Source organism: Oncorhynchus gorbuscha, linkage group LG05 (assembly GCF_021184085.1).
Source record: "Oncorhynchus gorbuscha isolate QuinsamMale2020 ecotype Even-year linkage group LG05, OgorEven_v1.0, whole genome shotgun sequence".
Taxonomy (NCBI): Eukaryota; Metazoa; Chordata; class Actinopteri; order Salmoniformes; family Salmonidae; genus Oncorhynchus; species Oncorhynchus gorbuscha.
In genome coordinates, this window is record NC_060177.1 from 3,193,681 (window position 1) to 3,202,292 (window position 8,612).

Genomic DNA, 8,612 nt, shown 5'->3' on the forward strand with positions numbered 1-8,612 from the left:
AGGTCATTACCGTATAGGGTATAGAGAGACAGAGGGTGAGGTCATTACTGTATAGGGTATAGAGAGACAGAGGGTGTGGTCATTACCGTATAGGGTATAGAGAGACAGAGGGTGAGGTCATTAATGTATAGGGTATAGAGAGACAGAGGGTGTGGTCATTACCCTATAGGGTATAGAGAGACAGAGGGTGAGGTCATTACCGTATAGGGTATAGAGAGACAGAGGGTGAGGTCATTAATGTATAGGGTATAGAGAGACAGAGGGTGTGGTCATTACCCTATAGGGTATAGAGAGACAGAGGGTGAGGTCATTACTGTATAGGGTATAGAGAGGTCATTACCGTATAGGGTATAGAGAGACAGAGGGAGAGGTCATTGCCGTATAGGGTATAGAGAGACAGAGGGTGAGGTCATTACCGTATAGGGTATAGAGAGACAGAGGGTGAGGTCATTACAGTATAGGGTATAGAGAGGTCATTACTGTATAGGGTATAGAGAGGTCATTACTGTATAGGGTATAGAGAGGTCATTACAGTATAGGGTATAGAGAGGTCATTACTGTATAGGGTATAGAGAGGTCATTACTGTATAGGGTATAGAGAGGTCATTACAGTATAGGGTATAGAGAGACAGAGGGTGAGGTCATTACTGTATAGGGTATAGAGAGGTCATTACCCTATAGGGTATAGAGAGACAGAGGGTGAGGTCATTACTGTATAGGGTATAGAGAGGTCATTACTGTATAGGGTATAGAGAGACAGAGGGTGAGGTCATTACTGTATAGGGTTTAGAGAGACAGAGGGTGAGGTCATTACTGTATAGGGTATAGAGACAGAGGGAGAGGTCATTACTGTATAGGGTATAGAGAGGTCATTACTGTATAGGGTATAGAGAAACAGAGGGTGAGGTCATTACTGTATAGGGTATAGAGAGGTCATTACTGTATAGGGTATAGAGAGGTCATTACAGTATAGGGTATAGAGAGACAGAGGGTGAGGTCATTACTGTATAGGGTATAGAGAGGTCATTACCCTATAGGGTATAGAGAGACAGAGGGTGAGGTCATTACTGTATAGGGTATAGAGAGGTCATTACTGTATAGGGTATAGAGAGACAGAGGGTGAGGTCATTACTGTATAGGGTTTAGAGAGACAGAGGGTGAGGTCATTACTGTATAGGGTATAGAGACAGAGGGAGAGGTCATTACTGTATAGGGTATAGAGAGGTCATTACTGTATAGGGTATAGAGAGGTCATTACTGTATAGGGTTTAGAGAGACAGAGGGTGAGGTCATTACTGTATAGGGTATAGAGAGGTCATTACCCTATAGGGTTTAGAGAGACAGAGGGTGAGGTCATTACTGTATAGGGTTTAGAGAGACAGAGGGTGAGGTCATTACTGTATAGGGTATAGAGAGGTCATTACTGTATAGGGTTCAGAGAGGTCATTACTGTATAGGGTATAGAGAGGTCATTACTGTATAGGGTTTAGAGAGGTCATTACCGTATAGGGTATAGAGAGGTCATTACCCTATAGGGTATAGAGAGGTCATTATCGTATAGGGTTCAGAGAGACAGAGGGTGAGGTCATTACTGTATAGGGTATAGAGAGGTCATTATCCTATAGGGTTTAGAGAGACAGAGGGTGAGGTCATTACAGTATAGGGTATAGAGAGGTCATTACTGTATAGGGTATAGATAGGTCATTACTGTATAGGGTATAGAGAGGCAGAGGGTGAGGTCATTACTGTATAGGGTATAGAGAGACAGAGGGTGAGGTCATTACTGTATAGGGTATAGAGAGACAGACGGTGAGGTCATTACTGTATAGGGTATAGAGAGACAGAGGGTGAGGTCATTACCCTATAGGGTATAGAGAGGTCATTACTGTATAGGGTATAGAGAGACAGAGGGAGAGGTCATTACCGTATAGGGTATAGAGAGGTCATTACTGTATAGGGTTTAGAGAGACAGAGGGAGAGGTCATTACAGTATAGGGTATAGAGAGACAGAGGGTGAGGTCATTACTGTATAGGGTATAGAGAGACAGAGGGTGAGGTCATTACTGTATAGGGTATAGAGAGACAGAGGGTGAGGTCATTACTGTATAGGGTATAGAGAGACAGAGGGTGTGGTCATTACCCTATAGGGTATAGAGAGACAGAGGGTGAGGTCATTACCGTATAGGGTATAGAGAGGTCATTACTGTATAGGGTATAGAGAGACAGAGGGTGAGGTCATTACCGTATAGGGTATAGAGAGGTCATTACTGTATAGGGTATAGAGAGGTCATTACTGTATAGGGTATAGAGAGGTTATTGCCGTATAGGGTATAGAGAGGTCATTACTGTATAGGGTATAGAGAGGTCATTACTGTATAGGGTATAGAGAGGTCATTACTGTATAGGGTATAGAGAGGTCATTACTGTATAGGGTATAGAGAGGTCATTAGTATAGGGTATAGAGAGTCATTACTGTATAGGGTATAGAGAGACAGAGGGTGAGGTCATTACTGTATAGGGTATAGAGAGGTCATTACTGTATAGGGTATAGAGAGACAGAGGGTGAGGTCATTACAATATAGGGTATAGAGAGGCCATTACCGTATAGGGTATAGAGAGGTCATTACCCTATAGGGTTTAGAGAGACAGAGGGTGAGGTCATTACTGTATAGGGTATAGAGAGACAGAGGGAGAGGTCATTACTGTATAGGGTATAGAGAGACAGAGGGTGAGGTCATTACTGTATAGGGTATAGAAAGGTCATTACTGTATAGGGTATAGAGAGACAGAGGGTGAGGTCATTACAGTATAGGGTATAGAGAGGTCATTACCGTATAGGGTATAGAGAGGTCATTACCCTATAGGGTTTAGAGAGACAGAGGGTGAGGTCATTACTGTATAGGGTATAGAGAGGTCATTACTGTATAGGGTATAGAGAGGTCATTACCCTATAGGGTTTAGAGAGACAGAGGGTGAGGTCATTACAGTATAGGGTATAGAGAGGTCATTACCCTATAGGGTTTAGAGAGACAGAGGGTGAGGTCATTACAGTATAGGGTATAGAGAGGTCATTACTGTATAGGGTATAGAGAGGTCATTACTGTATAGGGTATAGAGAGGTCATTACTGTATAGGGTATAGAGAGACAGAGGGTGTGGTCATTACTGTATAGGGTATAGAGAGGTCATTACTGTATAGGGTATAGAGAGGTCATTACCGTATAGGGTATAGAGAGACAGAGGGTGTGGTCATTACTGTATAGGGTATAGAGAGGTCATTACAGTATAGGGTATAGAGAGGTCATTACCGTATAGGGTATAGAGAGGTCATTACTGTATAGGGTTTAGAGAGTCATTACCCTATAGGGTATAGAGAGGTCATTACCCTATAGGGTTTAGAGAGACAGAGGGTGAGGTCATTATCGTATAGGGTTCAGAGAGACAGAGGGTGAGGTCATTACAGTATAGGGTATAGAGAGGTCATTACCCTATAGGGTTTAGAGAGACAGAGGGTGAGGTCATTACAGTATAGGGTATAGAGAGGTCATTACTGTATAGGGTATAGAAAGGTCATTACTGTATAGGGTATAGAGAGACAGAGGGTGAGGTCATTACAGTATAGGGTATAGAGAGGTCATTACCCTATAGGGTATAGAGAGGTCATTACCCTATAGGGTATAGAGAGGTCAGGGTTCAGAGAGACAGAGGGTGAGGTCATTACAATATAGGGTATAGAGAGACAGAGGGTGAGGTCATTACAGTATAGGGTCATGTCATGTTGGAATAAACCTGTCATATTGGAATAAATCTGTCATGTCATGTTGGAATAAACCTGTCATGTCATGTTGGAATAAACCTGTCATGTTGGAATAAACCTGTCATGTCATGTTGGAATAAACCTGTCATGTTGGAATAAACCTGTCATGTCATGGTGGAATAAACCTGTCATGTCATGGTGGAATAAACCTGTCATGTTGGAGTAAACCTGTCATGTTGGAATAAACCTGTCATGTTGGAATAAACCTGTCATGGTGGAATAAACCTGTCATGGTGGAATAAACCTGTCATGGTGGAATAAACCTGTCATGTTGGAATAAACCTGTCATGGTGGAATAAACCTGTCATGTTGGAATAAACCTGTCATGTTGGAATAAACCTGTCATGTCATGTTGGAATAAACCTGTCATGGTGGAATAAACCTGTCATGTTGGAGTAAACCTGTCATGTTGGAATAAACCTGTCATGGTGGAATAAACCTGTCATGGTGGAATAAACCTGTCATGTTGGAATAAACCTGTCATGGTGGAATAAACCTGTCATGGTGGAATAAACCTGTCATGTTGGAATAAACCTGTCATGGTGGAATAAACCTGTCATGTCATGGTGGAATAAACCTGTCATGGTGGAATAAACCTGTCATGTTGGAATAAACCTGTCATGGTGGAATAAACCTGTCATGGTGGAATAAACCTGTCATGTTGGAATAAGCCTGTTATGTCATCAAATCAAATCAAATGTATTTATATAGCCCTTCGTACATCAGCTGATATCTCAAAGTGCTGTACAGAAACCCAGCCTAAAACCCCAAACAGCAAGCAATGCAGGTGTAGAAGCACGTCATGGTGGAATAAACCTGTCATGTCATGTTAGAATACGCTCGTCAAGATAGGAAACATAGATTTAGGTTAGCATGCATTTCTTAATTTAAGGACCTTTGGTAAGGACTCATCCTTTAGTCAACCATTTAAGGACCTTTGGTAAGGACTCGTCCTTTAGTCAACCATTTAAGGACCTTTGGTAAGGACTCATCCTTTAGTCAACCATTTAAGGACCTTTGGTAAGGACTCATCCTTTAGTCAACCATTTAAGGACCATTGGTAAGGACTCATCCTTTAGTCAACCATTTAAGGACCTTTGGTAAGGACTCGTCCTTTAGTCAACCATTTAAGGACCATTGGTAAGGACTCATCCTTTAGTCAACCATTTAAGGACTCATCCTTTAGTCAACCATTTAAGGACCATTGGTAAGGACTCATCCTTTAGTCAACCATTTAAGGACCATTGGTAAGGACTCATCCTTTAGTCAACCATTTAAGGACCATTGGTAAGGACTCGTCCTTTAGTCAACCATTTAAGGACCTTTGGTAAGGACTCATCCTTTAGTCAACCATTTAAGGACCTTTGGTAAGGACTCATCCTTTAGTCAACCATTTAAGGACCATTGGTAAGGACTCATCCTTTAGTCAACCATTTGAGGACCTTTGGTAAGGACTCATCCTTTAGTCAACCATTTAAGGACCATTGGTAAGGACTCATCCTTTAGTCAACCATTTAAGGACTCATCCTTTAGTCAACCATTTAAGGACCATTGGTAAGGACTCATCCTTTAGTCAACCATTTAAGGACCATTGGTAAGGACTCATCCTTTAGTCAACCATTTGAGGACCTTTGGTAAGGACTCATCCTTTAGTCAACCATTTAAGGACCATTGGTAAGGACTCATCCTTTAGTCAACCATTTAAGGACCATTGGTAAGGACTCATCCTTTAGTCAACCATTTAAGGACCTTTGGTAAGGACTCATCCTTTAGTCAACCATTTAAGGACCTTTGGTAAGGACTCATCCTTTAGTCAACCATTTAAGGACCATTGGTAAGGACTCATCCTTTAGTCAACCATTTAAGGACCATTGGTAAGGACTCATCCTTTAGTCAACCATTTAAGGACCATTGGTAAGGACTCATCCTTTAGTCAACCATTTAAGGACCATTGGTAAGGACTCATCCTTTAGTCAACCATTTAAGGACCATTGGTAAGGACTCATCCTTTAGTCAACCATGTAAGGACCTTTGGTAAAGACTCATCCTTTAGTCAACCATGTAAGGACCTTTGGTAAGGACTCATCCTTTAGTCAACCATTTAAGGACCTTTGGTAAGGACTCATCCTTTAGTCAACCATTTAAGGACCATTGGTAAGGACTCATCCTTTAGTCAACCATTTAAGGACCATTGGTAAGGACTCATCCTTTAGTCAACCATTTAAGGACCATTGGTAAGGACTCATCCTTTAGTCAACCATTTAAGGACCATTGGTAAGGACTCATCCTTTAGTCAACCATTTAAGGACCATTGGTAAGGACTCATCCTTTAGTCAACCATTTAAGGACCTTTGGTAAGGACTCATCCTTTAGTCAACCATGTAAGGACCATTGGTAAGGACTCATCCTTTAGTCAACCATTTAAGGACTCATCCTTTAGTCAACCATGTAAGGACCTTTGGTAAGGACTCATCCTTTAGTCAACCATTTAAGGACCATTGGTAAGGACTCATCCTTTAGTCAATCATGTAAGGACCTTTGGTAAGGACTCATCCTTTAGTCAACCATGTAAGGACCATTGGTAAGGACTCATCCTTTAGTCAACCATTTAAGGACCATTGGTAAGGACTCATCCTTTAGTCAACCATTTAAGGACCATTGGTAAGGACTCATCCTTTAGTCAACCATTTAAGGACTCATCCTTTAGTCAACCATTTAAGGACCATTGGTAAGGACTCATCCTTTAGTCAACCATGTAAGGACCATTGGTAAGGACTCATCCTTTAGTCAACCATTTAAGGACTCATCCTTTAGTCAACCATGTAAGGACCATTGGTAAGGACTCATCCTTTAGTCAACCATTTAAGGACCATTGGTAAGGACTCATCCTTTAGTCAACCATGTAAGGACCATTGGTAAGGACTCATCCTTTAGTCAACCATTTAAGGACTCATCCTTTAGTCAACCATGTAAGGACCATTGGTAAGGACTCATCCTTTAGTCAACCATTTAAGGACTCATCCTTTAGTCAACCATTTAAGGACCTTTGGTAAGGACTCATCCTTTAGTCAACCATTTAAGGACTCATCCTTTAGTCAACCATTTAAGGACCATTGGTAAGGACTCATCCTTTAGTCAACCATGTAAGGACCATTGGTAAGGACTCATCCTTTAGTCAACCATTTAAGGACCATTGGTAAGGACTCGTCCTTTAGTCAACCATTTAAGGACCATTGGTAAGGACTCATCCTTTAGTCAACCATTTAAGGACTCATCCTTTAGTCAACCATTTAAGGACCATTGGTAAGGACTCATCCTTTAGTCAACCATTTAAGGACCATTGGTAAGGACTCGTCCTTTAGTCAACCATTTAAGGACCATTGGTAAGGACTCATCCTTTAGTCAACCATTTAAGGACTCATCCTTTAGTCAACCATGTAAGGACCATTGGTAAGGACTCATCCTTTAGTCAACCATTTAAGGACCATTGGTAAGGACTCATCCTTTAGTCAACCATGTAAGGACCATTGGTAAGGACTCATCCTTTAGTCAACCATTTAAGGACTCATCCTTTAGTCAACCATTTAAGGACCATTGGTAAGGACTCATCCTTTAGTCAACCATTTAAGGCCCATTGCCAGAGGTGTCTCCACTGTCCCATCAGCTGGTTAACTGACAGACCGTTTGAGATGTTTAGATGGACAGATAATGATGACTTCATTAATTATTCAACAGGGTCTTTGGTCTGGGTGGACTAATACACCCTGTCCCCTGGGAAACTCTCTATCTCTCTCCATGTCCTCTGGGTGTCATTAACTCAGGTGGATGGAGGCTTTGTAGGCACAACAACCCACCATGGGATGATAGGAGAGGTGTGTGTGTGTGTGTGTGTGTGTGTGTGTGTGTGTGTGTGTGTGTGTGTGTGTGTGTGTGTGTGTGTGTGTGTGTGTGTGTGTGTGTGTGTGTGTGTGTGTGTGTGTGTGTGTGTGTGTGTGTGTGTGTGTGTGTGTGTGTGTGTGTGTGTGTGTGTGTGTGTGTGTGTGTGTAGAGAAAAAAGGGGCCTAGACAGCTACCCTGGGGAATTCCTGATTCTACCTGGATTATGTTGGAGAGGCTTCCATTAAAGAACACCCTCTGTGTTCTGTTAGACAGGTAACTATTTATCCACATTATAGCAGGGGGTGTAAAGCCATAACACCCTCTGTGTTCTGTTAGACAGGTAACTATTTATCCACATTATAGCAGGGGGTGTAAAGCCATAACACCCTCTGTGTTCTGTTAGACAGGTAACTATTTATCCACATTATAGCAGGGGGTGTAAAGCCTTGACACCCTCTGTGTTCTGTTAGACAGGTAACTCTTTATCCACATTATAGCAGGGGGTGTAAAGCCTTGACACCCTCTGTGTTCTGTTAGACAGGTAAATCTTCATCCACATTATAGCAGGGGGTGTAAAGCCATAATACATATGTTTTTCCAGCAGCAGACTATGATCCATAATGTCAAAAGACGCACTAAAATGTCTAACAAAACAGCCCCCCCAATCTTTTTATCATCAACTTCTCTCAACCAATCATTATGTAGCCTTAAGCTAAAGCCATCACGGTTCACACAGCTCACACACACTAATGGGAGAACAGAACACACTCTCTCAGTGATGGGTCTAATGGGAGAACAGAACACACTCTCTCAGTGATGGGTTTAATGGAAGAGGAGAACACACTCTCTCAGTGATGGGTCTAATGGGAGAGGAGAACACACTCTCTCAGTGATGGGTCTAATGGGAGAACAGAACA